The 23404-nt window shown below is 39.3% G+C and overlaps 1 protein-coding gene across 4 annotated transcripts in view; it reads right to left on the reverse strand.

Annotated features, from left to right (window-relative positions):
• Positions 1 to 23404, reverse strand: part of MACROD2 (mono-ADP ribosylhydrolase 2) — a 5612477-nt gene that overhangs the window by 2901217 nt on the left and 2687856 nt on the right. The gene's annotated exons all lie outside the window — the stretch shown is intronic.

A 23404-nucleotide genomic window follows, 5' to 3' on the forward strand; every position in this document is an offset into this window, starting at 1 on the left:
TCAGCTATTCCCTGAATCTGCTCATGAAATTGAAGTGGCTGTGCTATCTTCCATGAAAATGACTGTTCACAAAAAGTGCAATGAGCTGAAAATCAACTGCTCAAAAGAGAACCCTTCCTAGGACATACACCAAACAAAGCATTTGTTTTCCTGACATTAATTATTTCCTATGTGGATCGTTTATATTCTTTATTTCTTTCACAAAAGCCTACGGATGAAATTAATGATAATTGCATCCCCCACAAGCCATTTAGAGCGTATTAAATCATAACAGAAAGCGCTCAGTATGGTGTCCTATGCTATCTGGATCACTGTCCAGGTGATCCTTATTTTTCCTCAAAAATTCCCCGAGTCTGCAGACAGCTGTTCTAAAGTAAGACTCAAAGGACTGTGTTAATGTCTGTGTGTTGAAGCCTTCCCCCGCAGGGGTGCTTATCCATACAATCAGAACAACATCTGTACATACGATGATGCTAATGGCATGATTCAGGAGCACTTTACCTTCTGTGCTCTGTTTATTGCTGGCTTCACTAGAAATCTGTGCAAGATAGTTGAGAAAAAAAGGATTACTCTGGATGTTGGCAAGTATGCAGAAGAGGTGCATCAGGTTTTACAGCCTACATTTTTTCCACTTATTTGTAAAGGTTTCATTTATTTCACTTTTTTAAATGTTTAATATTAATGTTAATTAATGTTATTTAAATAGCAGCTCACCTGGTTTATGTATTTTTAACTGACCCCCTTTCACTTGTATGTACACATATATAAACATGTGTGTTTATGTCTACATTTAATATAGTAACACTTCAGTAATGTTACATTTTTAATGGATATATATACATAGATAGATATGTGTGTGTGTGTGTATGTGAAGTGGGGGTTTGATGCTTGTGGAGGGTATGGTGCATGGCCATGCCAGATAATAGGCACTGAATCCTAGTCTTCATTGGATGCAAGGGCTGGTGGGAGGCTGTTTCTGAGATGTCATGTTTTATGTCACCAATTATGTCATTTAACTCGTCACTAGTGATGTAATATGTGTGGTCATAAGAGTGCATGATGTGAGTGCAAGTTATGGTGAGTGCACTAGACAATAACTTTTTTTCAGTGGTTATGGACTTTTTTAACATTAGCTTATGTCTCATTCCAGGATTTAACTATATATAACGTCACTTTAACCATTGTCTTTTTAAGTGAGTTTCTGGAGGTTTATTTTAACATAAATTAAGGTCTTGGTATTAGCACCTATCCTAACCATGATGTCACTTTAACCTGTGTTTTTGTGAATGTCTATATGTACACACACACACACATTTGTCTACCAAAATATTACTGTTTTAAAACATTTTGTTCATAAATAGTGGCCTTGAATTATATCTACTAGAAAATATTTCCTTAAATAAACTTCATAAATTGACTCCTACTCATCACTTTTTTGAAAGCCTATTGATATTTAAGTAACACATTTATCTTTGAAAAATGATTAATGTTTTACTTTTACATTGGTTCTTTCCTTGGACATATGACTTCCTAAGCATTTATTTATTTTCTATAATTCTTGGTTTTATAGAGGCAAACAGGCCTCCTGATGATGAATCGCAAGGTAAATCATGAATTGCTCCAGCTCATGATAAATAATTGTTAATGCAAAAAAGAGCCAGGATTTAAGTAACTTCCTAAATCTAAACAGATTGATCTCACATCAAAGAGAAAGCGGAAGCTGATTCCATGAATTTGCTTCCAGGTGTGAAAAGGAACATCTGACCCTCCACATCTTAGATATTCTAGAAACATTAAGGTAAAATGCTGAGGCAGAGCAAAGCAGCCTAGATGGGCAATGCCGATTTAAGAGCTGATAGAGCAATGAAGTATCTAGATTGTTGAGTACCTTGAAGCAGCTAGATAAGTTCTACAACACAATCCATTTTTTCATGAGCCTTCAATCCGCTTCCTAGAGCCTGAAATCAGTGTCACCTGATAATCCCTGTCCTTCTAGAATTCTCCAACTTGCCCCAGATTTGATTGTGACATTCATGGTAAAGAGCTTCAACCAGATACTGTCAACTGGATTGTTTCCACAGCCTTGGAAGAAGGCAGTAGTCATCCCCCTAAAAAAGCCTAATGGGGATGTAGAGGATCTTAAAAATCTGTGCCCTAACTCACTGTTACCTGCACAAGCAAAAATCTTTAAACTAGGAATTGGCTAAGTTCATAACGGCCCATTATCTTTTGGACCCCTCACTAAATGGATTTCGCAGTGGTCACAGCACTGAGTCGGCGCTGGTGGCCACTGCAGATTCTATATGCTGCCAGGTGAATCAGGGAGGTGCTGCTATTTTGGTTATGCTGGATCTGTCTGCAGCGTTTGACACAATATTCCCATCACACCCGGTGCAAAGGTTGCATCTGGCAGGGGTGAGAGGTATGGCTCTGAACCTCTTTGAGTTCTTTTTGACTATCAGGACTCATATAGTCACCTGTGGCAAGTTCCAGACAGAGCCATTCCACCTTCCCTGCAGGGTCTTACAGGGGTCCTCCCTTAGTCTGACCCTTTTTAACATGTATGTTGCCCCATAGCAAGACTGGTGAGGTCTTTTGGCTTTCAGGTGTTGATGATTTGCCCGGGATAACTAACAAGTTTAAACTTTGGATGCTCAGTGTCAGCACTTGGATGAAGGAGAACTATCTGAAACTTAATGCTGATAAGACAGAGATACTGGTCTTTGGAGAACAGCAGTCGGTGTGGTCAGAAATCTGGTGGCCTGAGATACGTGGCCCATTACCTTCTCCTGAGACCTCTCAGCTAAAAACGTGGTTGTCATTTTTGACACGTCTCTCACTTTTGACACCCAGGTCAATAGAATAGTAAGCTCCTGCTTTCAGAATATTAAAATCCTGAAAAAGGTTTTCCCAATCATCCTGGAAAAGCTTAGAGTAATAATGATCATTGCTTAAATAACCTTGCACCTCGACTATTGCAACGCTTTATATTTAAACATCAATGTGTCCTTCAATCCAGCAAGACCACAGCACTCAGTGATACTTAATATGATATATCCAGACAGGAACAGTCACGTACATCTCAGTCCATGTCAACTTTATTGATAGATGGGTGTCTACGTTTTCTTGCAGAGTTGTTCAGCATCAACTATTGTGACAAATGAATCAATCCTTACCTTGTCAAGTTGTACATCAACAGCCAAATCATACATGAACAGCCAACATGTGTTTCGTCACAATATCTGACTTTCTTAATGATGCAAAGTATAGACATATATTAAAATTAGTATAATGTAAGAAACATGACATCCTTATTGGACAGCTTATTCCATCACCACATAAATAGAAATAGTATATACAAAGAATCCAAATAGTTACAAGGGTTCACCACAAATTGTGCGCCAACAAGTGAATTAAAGAGCCCAACCACGTAGTACCACGAAAGATGTGAATCCAAAAATAAAAAAAGGAAAATTACCAGGTGTAGGAAGACCTAGAAAGAGCAGATAAAGTACCAATACTTAAACCAAACCATAACCTACAAGTATATAAGTAGAAGAATGCGGCAACTGTGAGCATACATATGTCATAGGTCAAATACCTGGAAGAAAACAAGAATGGGGTAAATAACACCTGAAAACTGCTGATCCAAAAAGTGCCAGAAGTAAAAGAAATTACTTGTGCTTATATACCTGTTTTCATTATCCAAAATCCTGTATGCGTACATCTTAATAGTAGAATGAACACACATCCACTGGGTAAAGTTCCAAAGGTACAAATCATGTCAATAATTCAGAGCAGTAATTGTGCCAATCATACTGGGACAATGATACGTCCTAGTCCTGTAATACCATGAGAAAAAGTATAAGGGATGGTAGCCTGAAGGTTGTACTACCCAAAGAGTTACTGAATATTTACAAGGATAAGCCAAAACGCCATGCAACATTCAGTACAGTTGTAAAAATATATATCTGGTCCCTACGTCGTAGTTCTGTAATATTAAGGAACTCATATTGCCCAAACTAAAAAGTTTCAAAACGATCACCCAACACATCGTGCAACATCCCGTAACACATAAACACACACCCGGGGCAATTCTCGCAATTTTAACCAAACAACTTACAGATAGGTGTGTCCCCCCAGAAAACTATTTATTAAGTTGAATGTACACTACACATCAGCGGTAGTCGTAGTGTACAGTAAACTGAGACCCTATGTTTTAAATTGAGAATGAGAGAAAACAGTAATTGGCACAATGTAAAATACCACCACGGATATACTCTATATTGCGGTGCTTTGTACGGGTACCTAAAACATACTAACACTCATCATAAGTACTATAAACCAACACTCATCATGTATTTGAGAAAAAAATATATACCTTATTGTTTGTAAGTACTTGAATCAAAGTGGGCGCATGACTGAAATGTTTCAGCGTTCAAAGCTTTGCCAGCAGTAAATAGGCGTGCTCTCACTATCGAGCATGAAAACAAACTACAAACCGTAGGAAACATATAGCAGCCATCTTGAAACAGCTAAAATCACTGAACATCCCAAGATATAGCAAGAGGACATCACAATATTCAAAGTCCACAACCCTTACGACTGAATCCCACCACGTCTGAGTATGAATACCTTATAGTATAATCATGGGATCAATAAAATTATATAACCAAATATCAATGCTATGCCAAAGGTTACCGGCAGAAAGAAAGTGCACCCATGCTTCCAAGCATAAGAGAAGAATATAGACCTAAAAAGGCCATTGGCGGCCATATAAAATGTCCATAGTTCAATATATAACCCACATGATGCAAAAGACATAATACTAGTCAAATTAGCACAATCACTAAAATGACCAATAGTACATATAGAAGAACCATAAAAACATATTTGAAACAAATACAAACAATGATAACCCTAGAGACGATGCAAAACTGATCCTATGTTTAAATGTTAAGCAACAGTGTGACAGAACAAACAACAGGACCACCACCAGGGAAGAGACAGTAACAAAGATAATTAGGATACATAACTATATATTTATATATATTAAACATGAGTACTGGAAATATATGAATATGAAAAGAAAACCAAAAATATGTTGCACAAAGTGCACCAGCAAAAGAGCATAATAAAATACATATGAAATCAGGCCCTAATAGGGAAGGGATAGTAGCAAAGAGACTCAAAGTTACATGGAAACTATGTGAGGGGAGACCCAAATATGCATCATACAACGTACATCAACAAAAGAACATGATAGAACAAAATAATGACACTATAGTCTAACAATAAAGAAAGGCATACAAGTCACAACTAATGCATTACAGGTCAAAAGTAGAGTATTGTAAAATCAGGTGAGGACCCAAATGACATAACAGATATAAAATGTACTGCTTGATAATCAGTCATTATCCCGAAAAGCATATACAGTTTACATCGAAATATGATATCACATAATAATAAACCAAACTAAGCCACTAACCAAGAAATGCATGTAGTTCCCTGTCAATAGTGAGTACCTTCTCAACAGCCCGTAATTTAATGATTCATTTTGCCTCACATTTTCTAAGGGCTCCATTTCTGTCCCCGCCTCTAGGATGACTTAAAATCTGGGTAATACCGTGAAACTTAATATTGAATAGCTCTGTGTGATTGTGTACGGAATTGTAGTATACAGTTATGGGGCAGTCAGTGTTGTTGTTTCCAATGGCTCTTATGTGTTCCTGGACCCTTTCTTTGAGAGGCCTAATAGTGTTTACTATGTATATTTTGCCACATAATCAAACAATGCAATATATAGTATATCTTGAATAACAATTAATAAATTGCCGTACATGATAGACTTTATTCGTATTATATGAAAAGGACAAGGTTTTGTCTAGTGCAAATTGACAGGTTATACAACCCCCACATTCATAAAAACCTGTTGGTTTCTTAGGCAACCACATTCTGGGGTTATCTTGTTTATTTTGCATAATGTAACTAGGACAAAGTTTTTGCCTCAATGTAAACACCCTAATGTGGATAATGCAAGGGCCCTTCCTAAGTATTTTCCCAAGATAGGTGTCCAATAGAAGTATGTGCCAGTGATGCTTGAAAATATGATATAATGCAGGACTCACAGAATTGTATCTGTTTATCATGGAGAGCTGTATTTCATCCCTTTTGTTATGTTTTTTGGGCACTAAAAGAGACTTGGGTTGAATATGGGTAATACGGTTTCTTGCTTGGAAAATCACACTTCCCGAATAACCCCTATTTAGAAACTCATGTTCCAGCTTATTCAATTCTTGGGAAAAGATACTGTCATCACTACAATTTCATCTAGTTCTAGCCATCTTTCCATAGGGGAGGGCATTGATTTGACAACTGGGATGTGAACTCTGAGCAAGTAAGATAGAGTTGTTCGCAGTGGGTTTCCTATATTTCCTGGACAAGATTCTATTGCCCACCGTATATAGAATGACATCCAGAAATTCAATCTGTTTAATACAAACATGATGTGTGAATTGGAAATTATAACTGTTGTTATTGACATAATTGATTAAGCCATTCAGGTCTGTGTGAATGCCAGTCCAAATTACTAATATGCCATCTAAATACCTCCTCCATTACAAGATATGTTGTAAGGTAGCAGGTGGGCAATACACCAATAAATGGTGTTTTTCAGAATGTCCCATGTAAAGGTTAGCACAGAGTGAAAATTTGGCCCCCATAGCAACACCTTGTGCTTGTCTGTACCAACTGCCATCATGTATAAAAACATTGTGTTCCAAAACTAGTCTTGTAAGATCTAGTAGCATCTCTGCATGCTCATATAAGGTCACATTCCTACCTGAAAGGATAGAAACCAATGTTAAAGGGCCCTTCTCTAATGGGATGGAGGTAGATATATTGACATCGAAAGTAACAAACATGCAGCCCTCCATCCAGTCCACATCTTCCAACTGACTCAGTAAATCTTTCATGTCCTGAATGAAAGAGGGTTAGTTGTGAACCAAAGCCTGTGAAAAAGTAACTATGTATTCAGAAATGTGTTCAGTTGTTGAACCAGTTCCAGAGATGATGGGCCTCCCTGGAGGAAAAGAGCCTGTTTTGTGTACCTTCAGATGTACATAGATACAAGGTGCTCGTGGTGTGCTAATTAACATGCATTTAAACTCATGGTCAGGACTGAAGCTGAGCTTTCTCCAATAGGAGACTCTGCTTTCAATTAGCCATGTAATGTCTACTAATGGATTGCCCAGAAGATGTTCACATGCCTGTCCATCTGAAGGTTGTCTGTTAATCTCTGCGATGTAGTCCAATTTATTCATAACAACAACATTGCCCTCTTTGTCTTCTTCCCTGATAACAATAACTGTGTTATTGACCAATGATTGAAGTGCTGTCCTCTCACAAGTATTAATATTATCTTTATTACCTTTCCAAATAATAAGTTGTTTATCCTCCAGACGGTATAACTCGGTGGTGAAAGCTCTGTAAAACACATCAATATGGTTGTTGTGAGAAAGAGTAGGGGTGATCAAAGATTTAGGTTTAAGTCCACTGTCCAACTCAAAGTTAGATTTGATGCCAAGGTGTCCCAATATACCTTTCATGGATGGTGGGGGTGAATCCGTATGCTCAAGAGATTAAATCAATTGGATGTCCTTTATGTCCCTAATAGATTGGTTACATTTGGATTTTGAAAAGTCACCACAAGTACTGGGGCAGGGTCAATCCATAAAATACTTCTTCAATTTCAAGCATTGTACAAACTTAAGGGGATCACTGTGGATCTCTGTATAGTCTGGCATAGAAGTAGGACAAAAGCCCAAACCCTTGCTTAATACATTTATTTGCTTAGTAGAGAGTGATAGAGAAAACAGGTTAATAACTTGCACAATCTCAGGATTGGGGGTATCAGTAGACTGGGCAGATGACATAGAACATCTGTCCATTATTGTAATGCCTTTTACGAAGGCATTTTGGCCTATGCTGTACAGAGAAGGCCAGAAGGCCAAGGTAAAAGGCATTACAATAATGCTGATGAGCTCTGACTATGGCATAAATAATAGGAAAGTGGGAGGAATTTGGATTTTAAAGAAGACTTTTCCTCAGGTGCTTTAGTTGAAAAAAAACAAAAAAAAACAAGATTTAAGGTTGTTAATCGGAATCTTACAACAACCATGTTTTACTGTATTAACAGGTACTGTGGCTTGACAGAGAAAACATGGCCACCAGTTAGAGGCCCGGGGGAGGTAGACCCTCCCAGAATCAAAGCTCAAGTGTTGTCAGAATTCAGCCTTAAAAAGTTATGAGACATCCAATCTGCCACTGCTTGAGTTCCATAAAGTAATAAGCGGCGGATTAGCCTCAGTACCATCCGAACTAATGGTTTATTTGGCTATCAACTGCACAGCACATACAGGACAGTTTAGTTCTTTTTTATTAAGGCTCCCAAAAGTGCAACGTAGTGATTATATGAAGTGGGACAAGAGGGAAGATCCTTCAGTACCTTACACTGAAGTGGGATGAATGGTCATAAGGAGTCTTTATAACCAACTGACTGCGTCCAGTTAAGAACAACTTGAAACCAGTTCAATACTTGGTTCTTTACTCCAGCCTCAGCAAGCCTTGCCAATGCAATATCTTGACACAGTGCAAAGGTCTGTGGATACGTCCAATAACATTAGAGCTGCAGCCCCACCTTGATCTAATTAACGTGCTTAATATGAGCTGGGGGTTGCTTGTGGGTAGCACTGGTACTTATTTTTGGCAACCAGCACTTATTTCTCCACATCAGACATTTCCCAATGAGTGAAAAACAAACAGATTGAACGACTGAGGAAAAGAAATACAAAAAAACAGTCACCAAAGGAGAAACCCGAGGTCTTTAAGAGTGAGCTACAGGGCATGAAGTGCCTGGCAGTGAAGTAAAAAAGGCCTGAAGTGAATTCGGAACTGCCCATCCATGCCAGCCGCAGGTGCCTGAGCAGTGATTTGGGCACCGGCACTTCTTATTTTACAAAAAAAGCACTGACTAATTATGATTGGTAATTCAGTCTGGACTGCTACCAGCGCCACCTCTTGCATAAGAGCGAAACCAGCCTTAGACAGATCCAGATGAGAATTAGAAGCTACATGCCAATAGCACAAGACATTTACCTTTCAATGTGTAATTTTCTTTCAAAACGGCAACAGAGAAATGGGGCAATAATTAAATCTCTAGGACCTGCCATATGTTTTTCAACAAAGAGATGGCTTAAGCCTTTTTCCAACGATAGGCACTGTTAATCATTACATACCCCTATATTTTATAATTTTTTTACTTATTCCATATGTAGCTAATCTTTTTCTACTGTTAGTTAACTTGGTAACAATTATTATATTTAGACTGTAGTTGCTTCATAATTGCTATTCCATTTCTCCTACAGTTTTATTCTTATTCTCTTTTTGTATCTTTCTACAAAATATATACAATAAAATTAGATGAACTTTAATACATTGCCATAATATAAATAATCATATTTTTGGGCCAATTGCTGAGTGTCTCCTCCACATACGTGTAAATGCAGAAGTGAAGCATATAGTGTCACAGAACCTTATTTCCGACTCCAGTGAAATAAGGCACCCTACCCCTATTTTCGATATGGGGGGATGGTAGGACCACTACCTCCGTAACACAGCATGCTATAGTGATAATGTACCTTCATCTGGAAAGCAGAGTAAAGAGAGTGGGGTGGTCTATAGATGGCATCTAGTCTCTTGAAGAACACGTTAGACTCCTGTAAAGCCAGTTTTCAGCACCAAAGAAGGCACAAAGAGAGACATTGTGTCCACCAATAGCAAATCTGACAATAATTCAAGCCATTTACAAACTGTTTCCAAAGAGACACCCCCTTCCTTTGCCTTTTTCATCATTTAGAGTCTGTTGATGCATTTGGCAATCTGCTAGTATCCGGAATGCTTTGTAAATAGCTCAGCGCTGTAAGAATATTGAATTTGGTAGTTAACGGCATTGCTCATAATGCTGATATGTGTGAACTACAGTAGTATTCTTATTATCCCATAGTCCATTCAGTAGCTTTATATTTGGTTATTAATACAGGTATCAAGTGTCATCTATTTCCCTGCTTTTTACAAACATGTTGAATATGCAAGTGGTATATGTATAATGCAAACCTGTCTGAGAAGTGGCAGAATGCTGAACATTGTCAAAGTCACAGTCAACGAATGATTCAAGGTGTAGCTGGGTTATTTCATTGAGAAGTGGTGTGCTTTAAGGAGCTGTCTCTTTAGCTTTTTGCTGAATTGGAGAATGATTGGATCATGGATATAGAGATGTGATTCCAGATCTGGGGTGCATAAATGTATAAGGCCTGTTGCCTTGCTATTTTTCTTTTTTGCAGTTCTTTGTATCCAATCTGCTCATGTCCTGAATCTTGATCTGCAGAGAGCCACCGCATGCGTTGAGTTTGTCAGACAGATAAGCAAGGATGCCTCTTGTGATCTTTTTGAAGATGATAAAGTTGGTTTTGATGGTGGTGCAGGCCAGGAAGGGAGCTCCATCAGGGTGGGGTAATATGTCATACATATTTAGGCCCTTGAAAAGACTTAAGCACATCATTGCTCATCTTCTACAGTTAAAAATCAAGGCTGCACACTTTATTTTCCCAAAACTTCTGTATTTGGCCTGCGTGCAGACAATATGTATGAGGGTCAGCGTTTATTTTTACGGTTCACTGCCTGATCCTTGGTGCCATTTTTATTAGGGCCAACCAGCAATTGGAATTGTCCAACATATTAGAAATAGTATTCAGTGAGAGGAAAATTGTTGGTAAGTAATAAAGTAATAGATAATGAAGCAATAATTAAACTATATGAGGTAGAAAAAGAGCGTACCCAAGCATTTTTAATCACAGATGTCCAGTTTAAGCTAATCATAAAAGTCATAGCCAGGCAAATTCAGGATCTAACAAATGCAATGTGTTAGAAACCATGCTTTGAAGTCTTCTTTATACAAAGCACAGTGACAGAATTCAAGGGAAAACACAATCAGAAAACAAAATTTTGGCATTTTAAATGTGCTAACAGCGCCGCAGTAAATGCAGGCATTTCAACCTCAACAAAAATTCAATGTTCTCACTATTTTCCAACATCTCTGCCACGAAACCAGGAGGGAAAGTTAAGCAAATCAATGAAAACGAGTTGGTACTGTTGAGATGGGATTCACCTGTGGATCAGTGACTGCCATAGCATTGGGAGTGATGCCAAAACACCCATTCTGCCACTTTTGCATTTTTCCAGTCGGCAGCAAGGTAAGGGGCTGCTTTTAAAGCAGGATGGGCTGCCATTACCCACCCATGCCCCCCTTGTGCCGCTCTAGTTATGGACACTTATAGTGTGGGGCTGGTTTGAACAGTTTTACCATGGCAGCTATTGGCTTCCAGCCTGACTTTGGTCCTGTGTGGTTTCTTTGCCACACTGCTAATACTTTCCTGCCACAATTGTTATTTTGCTTAAATGAGCACAAAGCAATCTGGGTGAGATATGTGTTTGTCTGCTAATGATACCATGAAACTGAAAGATAATGGTTATGTGCTCATGATAGGAGCAGAACAGAGCTTCACATAATTATGACCAGACATGGATTCTACAATCTCCCTTCTCTCCCCCCCCTGCACCACCCCCCCCCACAATTTACAAAAGTGGTTCTTATCCTGGGATCCTGTGACCGCCAGCAGTGTACAAAACCTGCTCAGACGGTCAGTGACTACTTAGAAAATGAAATAATATTAACAGATTAATGAAGTGTACATAAATAAAGCAGCAAAATGTAAAACGGGAAAGTTTGAGACATTCTGTTAATGCAATCTTAAAGTGGTGGCTAGGAATTAAGTTAGAATCTTCAGACTGATTGAAGGGAGAGGTGCATCAAACAGAACACAGTAATAGCGAAAAGTGGTCTCAATTTAATTTAGAAAAGCTCCAACCTTCCTATCAAAATGAAAAATGTTGCTTTTTTATATTTGTGAATGAAATAAAGCGTTTTCTTATTTTTTCATGATCTTTTTTCAGATTTGTTTCTGTGTGATTTGTTTTATGGTTCAAATCATCAAAAATGCTGATGACAGGGACCCCAGATTGCTATAATGGTTCAGCAGTGGTCCCCGGATCCAGTAATGATTAAGTGGGGGTCCACAGAAGTCAAAAGGTTGATCTATATGTTTCTACTTGCGTTATTAAAATAGGAATACAGTGGGCTTCAGCGATTTTCTTCTCCCACATAAAACCAATGCAGTTTGAAATGGATGCAGTCCTGCGCGCACCACCTCAGGGTCATAAGCTGGGCCACTGTATGCGACACTCGGTTGTGTAGCTTAGAAATAGTTCCGGCTGCTGCTGAGAACAGAAAAGGCAGACGTCATTTTGGTATCTCCTCTTCACACATAAACCCAAACCCAGACGAACTTGAAAACTAATAATGACTAAGATTAAACCAGTGGCTTTCAGCCAGATCCAGTCTCAGTACACTCGTTAATAAAAATCCAGTAAGACAAGGCTGCGCTTTCAGAAAAGATATTGGTTTAATACTGTTTCACTGCTGACGGACTAAGAACAAAAGCTTTCAAAATAGGAAGCTCTGAAGGAGAAGCCGACATTGAGATGGAGGAAGGACTCGTCTTACTTTCAGGGCTGGCTCTCCAAGGACAGCCTAAGTGAAGGTCAGATCAGTCTTCATAAACTTTCAACGCTCTATAATTAGGCGTAGGGGGACTTCTGCAGACAAAAATAATTTGTGCACATACAATTCGTCAATAAGAACCATGTGTCTAGCTCTGACATCAGGACTGAACTACAAGAGCCAAAGGGATCTCTCTGCTGCCAAGTGCTTTTAGAGGTACAGGCCTAACCTTTTTCCCCAGCAAAGCGGTACTAATCAATTCTGTCCTAACCCTTGACGCACTTAATCCAGCAGGGATCTTCTGTTTAGAAGACTGTACTACCTAAGTCAACAAAGGTGAAGGCTGGTCAAAGTAATGTACAGTTCTTTACTATCGACAACAGACCAAAGCAGTAGATTACATACAGTAGAAATAAATACTGTGATGGAATGAAGGGCCCCCTCTTTTCATACTTTACCTTTAGCATCATACCCATTTTTTGCTCCAGCACAGACTAGTGCATACAAACGTGCAAATTCAAGCATGTCTACAAAATTTAACTTTTTGTTGAAATGGTACAGAATGTACTTCAAGGTTGTGCATTCTAAAATGATGCTATAATATCTATGAAGGATGACCTGTGATGTATTACCTAGGGAGCAAATGAATAAATCTGTGTGTATTAGACTTCTGCATGCAGTATGCATTGAATTGATCATTTATGGAGGACTAACTAAAATCCCCTGTGCCACATCCAGAAATCAAAGCAAGCTGACATTTCTCAGGCATACTCCCCTAAACAAACGTACGACTCTGTGGTAATTGACAATATTCCCAAAGACCACTCATTACTCCGCCTCTTGGAACACTCATATTACCACCACTAGCCATAAACCAGGGCTCCTGAAAATCTTCCTTGATGGCAAAATTTGACTGCAGTTCGTGATGTTTAATAACTGTGAATCAGGATTTGGAAACAACCATTCAAAATGCATTTTTGTGATTATAAAATCATTTTACCAACTCAAAACCTTTAGTGCACAAGACCTTTAAACTTCCTTATTGATCACAGTAATGTCTACACTACACATAGTTTAAGACTCTAAGCATCAGGTATATAGGCGCACTCCCTTCATGATAGTTTTTTTGGTTACTGTTTAGCATCACAGCTTAAACCATGGCATGAAGAGAATCATGAGAAACGAGGTTCTTAGTAATCACCAAGAGAAACATTCCTCCCACTAATAACCAACGCTTCATCACCTGTACTAAATTTGGAGCCCATCCATTCTATCAATAACCTGCTGCATTTCTCTTTTGTGGTTAGACCAAAAGTAATGGAGCCGGTTTCAAGGGGAAATCTATTTCATAGTGACTCCTTGTTCTTCTGTGCATGGAAGAGCTCATTATATCCAAGGATGACTGAAAGGTTTGGCAATTAGCAGCAGGTGGTAAAATGGAACTCAAATTCCACCAAATATCCATATTCCATAGTCCTTTTAAACTGCTCACACCTTTCTTCCTTGTACAACTACTCCTTTGAAGTAGACTCAAAGTACACACTTGAGGTATTAATACAAATATGAAGCATAGTGAACTTAAAGTCAGTAGAACACCGGGAACTGGTGGTGAGCCACGCACTCTAATAAAAAGAGCTGTATCTATCACTGCATCATACAAGCAGGTTTTTTCCCAGGGCCTCGGTTAGGTTTGTATATCAACTGTTGTTCAAAGAGGGGACTAGAGGGGAAGCAGGCACCATGCCTCATGTTGATTCATTACTGGTCTGGATATGAGGGCAAAAGTGCTTGCTTGCATACTACTTAAGCAATTGGAGACATTGCCAACAGAAAATCCATTGACTCCTATGGAGTCGGAACACCACATACTTGTCTCTGGTGGCTCAAGTACGTCCACAGAAAGGGGAGAGGGTTAACATTATGCCTTTTTTGTGGATGTTTCCACACCATGCAGAACAGTTTAGCATTCCCTACTGTGGGCCAAGCTGATACCACGAGGTATTCCCTGGGCTCTCGTATCAGTTTCAGAAAGCTTCATGTTGGTAACTGGACACAAATTCAGCTAGGCACTGATAGGTGCGATACACAACAAGCAGAGCTAGAATGGGATGAAATAGGGGGTTTTACTCATCTTTAGCATGTACCGAAATTGCTAGCAAGAAGAAATACATTCCTCTCAAAAGCCTTAAGTATGCAAGTAAACCTTCCATTATATGCAAATTAACTCCTTGCATTTGACCAAATACCTTCTGGGCTCCAAACACTATTTGATGTTCTTTGATTATTGTTTTTACAGCACTCAATATATTTAGGTTGCAGGCTGTTGTGCTTGGGGGCAAAAATATTTTGAATGAATGGCACCGAGGGATAAATGTTTGCAGATAGAACCTGAATACTGTTACATGGGTGCTCGTTCAGTTGAATTGAGAATTTACACTGGGAATCTGTTAAATGTTAAGACGATGGATCCAATGGAAAATTTCAATGGATTGTCTAGGAGGGGGATGTAGTGTCCTACCAAAGCCTGTGTACCCCCCAATGACTACGCCACACACGGAATTGTAAATCACATGTCTTTATTCCTCTGCATGTACCTGTGAATGCCCCACATTCTAAACCAAGTTTTCATTACATTGTATTCTGGTGATTACATCACACTGCTCTGGAGTCCATACGGAGCCAAAAAGGTTTTGTTATAAAACTAGCAAGACACTACATCTCCCCCACTGGTAAACAAAAAAATTACATTTTTTTTTACTGAATCAGTAGACATACACGTACATATAAAAAAAACATGCACAACTATCTCTCTTCTATCAATCTTCTTGGCCCTTTGATCCTTCGCCGATCTGTTAACTGGAAGCTGTAATATTCGGTGTCAGAATTTGCTAACAATGGTAAAGAGGTAGCAGCAGTCACTGAATTGTCAGGGTCAGTCTCTCTTTCACCATTTCCAGTTGAAGTCCGATGAATCGCATGCTTAAAGTGAGAAGAGTTTCTGGTGACCGACATCCCAGGGTGCTGGGCAGTCACCATGTGTCCTTTGGTAGACACCACTTGGAAAGATTAAGCATCATAGGGAGCATCAGATTTTCTTTTGCACATCTGTTGGGCTATTACCAAATCTCCTCTTCTAAATGAGATGTCCTTTGGCTGTCACCTTTTGTCTACATATGCTTTCTCTTTCTGCTTGTTAGCTAAGTCCCTTGTAAGAATCATGTTCTCACTTTTGTCTCACTTGTTGGACCATTGATATAACTTGGTTGTCATTGCTCTCCCGAATATCACAGTCGCAGGACTCTCACCTGGGGGGAAACGTGGTGTTGAACAATAAGCTGTTTTCAAACTGACTTTCTCAAGAGTTGCACGCTGCACTGCTTTCTTTAGCATACCCATAGAATGCTCAACAAGTCCACTGGCCTGCAGCCGTAAAGGTGACCCCTTCTGATATTTTATGTTCAGATGCGCAAAGAATGCTTTAAGTTCTTTACTGTTAAAGGGTGGGCCAATGTCTGACTTCACAATGGCAATTGATGTCACCAAGTTTTTCAATTACTCATTTGTGAGTCGTAGATGAGAGATCTTCAACTAACAGGAAACATGAGTATTTATCTAAACTCACCATGAGATGATGTCCATTATCAAGTAGACCAAAGAAGTCAATGACTATTTTCTCCCATGCATGCTTAGGGAGTTCTGAGATGTTCAGAGTATGTTAAGTAACATTGGTATAAAGGCAGTTGCATATGTGACAGGTCTTCAGTTCCTTTTAAACTCTTTCATCTAAGTATGGAAACCAAGCTCCGTCTCGAAAGAGCGCCTTTCATGGCGACGATACCAACACATCTTTCGTGAGCCACTTCAATTACTTTCTGTAGAAGACTCTCCAGAATCAGGATTCTAAACCCTCACAGTGTAACTCCATTCTTGACATTTTTGTATTTTGGATATTCGCCATCTTTGGTGAAAGGTTCAGTGTGTAGGTTCCATGACTAAGGTGTAATTATGGGCCAGATCCATAGTTATTTCAAATAGAGATTACCTAATTGCGATTCTCTGCGAATCACAATTAGGTAATAACTATTTGAATGTATGAAACTCCATCAGTTTCATTTAGCGTTTCCTAATGGGTCACAAATCGACCTACCTCATTATTATTAATGAGCCAGGTCGCAATTTGTGACCCATTAGGAAGTTCTAAAATCACAGGGGTGGTGACCTGCTGGGCTCAGAAGACCACCATGTCTGTGACTGCTTTTAAATAAAGAAGTCTATTTGACATGCAGCCCATTGTCCTGTAAGGAAAAGAGGATGCATTTAAAAAAAGAAATATTTAAAGTTTTCTTTTAATTTTCCAAGAGTAGGCAGTTGTCCGTGGGACACTGCCTGCTCTTAAAGAAAAATTTTGCAACCATTCACAAAGGGGTAGGGGTCTTTTGGAGATCCCTTCCCTTTTACGAATGGGTTATCACCAACTTGGAGTAGGTGGTAAAATCTGAATATTTTGTGAACTCATTTCGGTCACAAAACATTCCTATCACAAAACATTCCTACATACCGCTGCGATTATGTGTTAGGAAGGGGATCCCTGAAAATGCTCCTCCATAATACCAAATTGCTATGTTTTTGAAATTCCAAATTGTGATTCAGTAACATGTTACTGAATCGCAAATTGGAATTCATACACAGCCAAATAAATTTTTGCTATCTCAAACGGCCCAATCGGGCCATTTGCGACAGCAAAAATGCATGATACATATGGCCCTATGTCTTAACTTCAGCAGGTCACTATCATGGTTGTGGCAGGTATAATCTGGGCTAATAAGACAGTAGCTGGAGTATTTGATTTGACAATGAAATTATGGATGGAGTACCGTGACCTTGTATAGGCATTCTCAAAAAGTAGTCAGCAGGATTCTCATCCTTTCCTGGACATTGCACAATTGTATAATTGTATTCTTGCAATCAGAGTCCTGATCGTTCAATACGAGGAGGCATCTTGGCTTCTGGACTGCCAAAGATGGTCAGTAAAGCTTGATGATCAGTTACCAGCGTAAAAGGCTTTCTCTACAGGAATACATGGAAATGTTCACAAGCCCATAACACAGCCAAACATTCTTTCTCAGGTTGGAAGTAGCATGTTCTGTTTAAGACAAACCTCTACTAGTAGTGGTCACAATATACCATTTAACATTTGGGCATCCACTATGCTTTGCAAAGATAGCACCTAACCCAACCGGGCTAGCATCAACCACAACCTCTGCATGAAGCTTTTGATTGAAGTATGCCATTTCAGTAGCATTTTCAATGGGGTGTTTGATTCTCTTGAAACATCTCTCATTCCTGTGACACTTGAAAATAAACTTTTTTCTTTGGCAATTCTCACAAAGGAGCACTAACAGTGTCAAAGTCTAGTATGTAACTTGAACACTAACTGGACATGTCAAGAAAGGAACGTACCATTCAAACATCTTGCAGGGGATCAGCATTTGACAGAGCTTGTACTTTTGCAGATCAGGTGTCATACCCCCAACAAAAAAGACATGGCCACAGAATTTTAGTTTTGTCTTGCTGAACTCACATTTGTCTGCATTCAAAGTCAGTCCTGCATCACTGAGTAAATGAAATACTTGTGTGAGAGCTCTATCGTGCTCCTTCTGTGTAGCTCCAAAAATGAATATGTCATTGCCATAATTGAATGCTTTTGCAACAGGTTGTATGATATGTCGAATGACGTTCTGTAAAAGTTCTGCAGCCCATGACACATTAAAATAAAGTATTATGTATTGAAACACACCAACATGTGTAGAAAAGGTTGTAATGTACCTGCAACTTTCTTCAAGCTCCAACTGATAACCTTTTTTTGAATCAAGACGAGAAAAGAACTTTGCCTTATTCAATTGCATTATCATGCCAGCAATGTGTGTACATGGATGTTGTTCTTCAATTTGCTTTGTTTGCATGATGTGTGTCAACACACATGCATACAAGCTCCTTCACTGTCCTTTTAAGCCACTACTACTTTGAGAGAAACTCATGGGGTTGGACCAGTGGAACGTTCAATATTATCATGCTTAAGTAATGATTCAAGTTCTTTTTCAACAGCTTCCTGTAAATGAAAAGCAATTTGTCTATGTCTCTCTGCAACACGATAGACATCTTCATTAACATGCAGTTTTACTTTTATAGTATTAAACTTTCCTAAATCATGAAGCAACAAAGGGAATTGACTTACTTGGACTCAGCATTCATTCTGTAATTTACAGAAATCAGTCCCATATCAGCAGCCATTTTGCAACTGAGAAAACAAACACTTGACGCTGTCAGTTGAAGCACATGGATGGTACTTTCTACCTTCGTTTTCTTATGTTTTGCTGTCACTATAAATGAAACCTGACTCTTTAGGGGTGTCAATGGAGCCCAAGTATAGACTTTGATCTTCAATGGCGTAAGCCACAGTAATGGATAGTTCACTGTATTTCTCTTCAGCCATTATATTTATTGATGTAACACTGTCGACAATGAAAGGTATTGAGCAAACATTTATTTTCAATGTAAAATTTGGATAGTGTTTGATTTTGCTGTTTTGGCATGTTGACTTTTATTTGACTGACATTTTTCCTCACATGTTACCATTCCAACACACTCACATTTCTCTGAGATAAACATCAACATGGCACAAACATTTTCTTCACTTTCACTTGTTATTGAGATGGATGATGACAATGATGTAGATTAAGACTGACTTTGTTTAGTGTCAATTTGCCTCAACTGTTGTCGCCACTTGGCCTCGTGGGCGTGAGTCAAATGTTGCTTCTGGAACATTCTGGCTGCCCTTTTGTTGTGATGCACTTACTTTTTACTTCGCTTTACACACTGTCAGAAAATGGTTTTCATTCCCACATGCCTTGCAGATCTGTCCAATGGCAGGACACTTTCCTTCAGGTGGAAACAAAAATCCACATCTCAAACATACCTGCTTTTTGTGTGTAGACATCACTTTGTGTTCTTCAGTCCTTTGCTCCAGCTTACTTTTCACACTCATGACTGATATGCACTGGGCACCTCCAGCCACATGTCACCAGCTTGTCTTTCAGCACACTCCTCAACTCTGGCAGCCATCAACACGCGCTCCAGACTAAGGGCCTGATTACGACCTTGGCAGATGGGATACTCTGTCACAAAGGTGACAGATATCCTGTCCGCTGTATTACAAGTTCCATTATATCTTATGGAACTTGTAAAATGGCAAGCAGGAGATCCCGTCACGTTTGTGAGGGAGTATCCCTTCTGCCAAGGTCGTAATAAGGCCCTATGCGCTTCTCCCAACATTCATTGTCTAAATTAATGTGACAAGCGTCCACCAATAAGATGCATAACTTCTTCATCATTAAATTAATTGAACTAAGTGTTTGATGAGTGCATTAAGCCTTTCCACAAATTCATTGATAGTTTACTCATTAATGTTTTTGACTGCAAACATAACGTTCATAATCAACATTTGGTGTTGGGTTGAACTTGAGATTCAATATGTTTTTGATCAGACGGTACGTGAATTCGTCAGTTATCAGCATTTTCTTTATGACTTCTTAAATATAATCACTAGCAAGATTTTTTAGATACTTGATAATCGTTTTGCTACCAATAGGTCTCTTCAAGTGCATTGATAAAATCGTCAAATGTTTCTATCCAAGCAGTCCATCTGTCTCCAATATTGAGCTTTTTGGAGATATTCAAAAGCGGTGGAAGGCGGCAGCATTAATAGAGTGGAATTTACTGACTATAAAAGTAGTGTGCTCTCTGAAACTGTTTGATGATCACATTTATGCAAAGTTTCTCTAGAGTCTCTTGACCCGGGGGCTTCAGGATTGTCTTCAACATCAATTGAAAGGGTGTCTTCTCTTTTAGCTGCCATCGTCAAATTTCACAAATCCAACAGTTGCCTTTAACTCTTTGCTCTATGAAGACCTATGTAGTTGTCCTGAGCCCCACTCTGCAGCTTGGTGGGCAACTGCTTTGGGTATGGACAGTTCTGTAACCACAACCTTGAGCATTTCTCCTTGAGCCGCTTCATTAAATGCTGTGGCATAATGTCTCTCTTTAGCGGATTTGGTAAGTCATTTATTTCCTCCTTTCTACGCTTCAGTTTGTATTTTCTGACACCTGGCTGATTTCTGCCTTACAGCGCTTGTGTTCACAACTTTCTTTGGTAAGTTATAATTGTCTTTGAATGAGCTTTGTAAACCTGGTTGTATCAGCTTTCAGCCTTAACGCTCCGTACAATGTATAACTCTATTTTGTGAGGCAGTGCGGTACCTTTCTGTATCATCTTGGTTGTAGTTTCTTTACCAACGATATGTAGACTTCTCAGTGAAGCTTTCCTTACATTCAAAGGCTCCACAGAGGCTAGAGTTGCACTGTGACTCCACATACACCAACCGTTGACTTGGCACTTTGACGAAGGCAGACCTAGCATGCACAAGCAGTTTGCTTGGGTCATGTCGAACTCTCTGGGAAAGCACTGTCTTTCTTCAGGTTACTTATTCCTAACTTGTCACCATTTGTAACAACCTCCCCAGCCCGGGTACCTGCCAATGACTACACCAAGCACTGAGCTTTCAATCACACATCTTTATTCCTCTGCATGTACCTGTGAACTCCCCGCATTCGAAACCAAGCTTTCATTATATTCTATTCTAGATATTAGATCACACTGCTCGGGAGTCCATTCGGAGCCAAAAAGGTTTTGTCATAAAACTTGCAAGACACTACAGGTGAGATATTCCTTTTAGTTTTAAGTGCCTTCTCATGATTGATGTTAAATCGAATCATCATGCTTTTGTGCTTTAAGCAGAAGTGTTTGCCATCTGTCTGAAGCTTGTGGAATTTCTCCCAAGCCTCCATGCATTGAGGTGGCTTTGCATTTAGCTTGTCATCTATGAGGGACATGGGGCGGCTCAGGTTTAAAACTCTTTTGATCATTGTGAGTGAGCCCCAAATTAACATTTGCAGTTAATCTACTTCCAGGACCTGAGAAGGGGACCATGAGAATGGAGCAAGCCAGGTAGTAATGATTTTCCTCAAATGTATGTAAATTATGAAATGGGCCCATATACTATGGTCGTTGGATTGATTTAGGTCAATAAAAAGGTTATGAGGCTAGGTTCATGAAGTAGCGATCTCATCTATACAGAGGGAATAGAAGCCCTTTACTTTGCTTGCCTACCTGGGTAAATTCTAAATCTCTCTGTCTAATCTAGAGCTTAGGGCCAGGTGTACAAGTATTACATTTACAAAATGCACAGCAACTTTCTCTGAATACAGTCTGATTTTTCAAACTGACATTTGTGGTTACAGGTCGGTTCACAGAACGACTTGCTTAATGAATGTTCGTTAGGCGGGTAGCAATCCACTACTCATTGTGATTGGTTACAATGCCAGGGATGATGGTCTGCAAGGTACGCCAGACCACCATCCCTTTGACTGCATTCCAAAAAAGATGTATATATATTTTTTTTAAGTCCTTAGGGAATCCGGGGCTGCTTAAAAAAAGTTATCTGCTTTGGAAAACTTTATGGAAAGCAGGAAGTGGTGCCCAGGATAACTTCCTTCTCCCTCAAAAGCTGCCACCAAGATTCCCCAAGAGGAAGGGGTTCAAAGAGGACCCCTTCACTTTTGAGAATCAGCTTCCACCACCTCAACTTGAGAGTCAGTCAGTAACTAGTCACTAGTTTCCAGTTACGGTCCCATGCCATTGATACATTAGGATCTGATTCACAATTTGAAAGGGACTCCCAAGACAAGCCCCTTCCAAACATCGATTTGGAAACCATCTTTCAACTGATTTAGCAATTCAGAAAAATGTTTCTGAACAGTAAATGCGTTTAGTACACCAAAGAAAGCTTTATACTGGCTACAAACCCTCTGATTTAGTGAAACACTATATACATGAAGCCCCAAATAATTTTTATTAAAATTGCAACTAGGCCACCTTTTAAGAAAGGCCCTAGGGACCTGTGAGGGCTATTACTGTTGAAATGCAAGTGTCTCTGACATCACTCACAAAGAGTTTTCACAGAACATGGCGTTAATGTATCTTTTTACTCATACTAGAGGAACTCATGTTACAGATTTTTCGTGCCTCATGACTCTTTGGAGAAATCATCCAATTTTTTGATGTCTTTAAAAATTCATACAATTGCATTTGCCGTTTATACATTTCTAAATATGGTTTGTTTTCAGAATGCCTTGGGAGACTCTAGTTCTCACTGTGTTGTGTGTTTTGTTTATAAGAACATCATGTCCAATAAACTTACATCTAAAAAGAATTTCTGTACTGGCTTCTTCAGTCATACCCTCTGTAGACTCCAGCTCTCTTCTCTCTCAGTGAAACCATGCTGCCCTTGGCTAGCATTTCTTTCTTCTGTTTCGCTACTGTAGTCTCTCTCCTAACAATGTAGAAGTATAACCTACTCACACTGCAGCACCTTATTAATGTGGCTGATTGTTTTCTTTAGGGTATGAGGCCCTGCTGCTGTGTTATCCCTTTCGACAGACATTCTGCCACCTGCATTGTGCACATAATCAACACAGTAGTTAAAGGCAGATGTATGTCAGGTCCTGGATGCAAGAAGCTAAAGTACAGGGATACACCCACCATAATGTAAACACAACAGCAGTGGCAGGATGGTGGGGAGGACACTCAGGCCTTATTAAAAAAAAAAAAGT

Source organism: Pleurodeles waltl, chromosome 5 (genome assembly GCF_031143425.1).
Source record: "Pleurodeles waltl isolate 20211129_DDA chromosome 5, aPleWal1.hap1.20221129, whole genome shotgun sequence".
NCBI lineage: Eukaryota > Metazoa > Chordata > Amphibia > Caudata > Salamandridae > Pleurodeles > Pleurodeles waltl.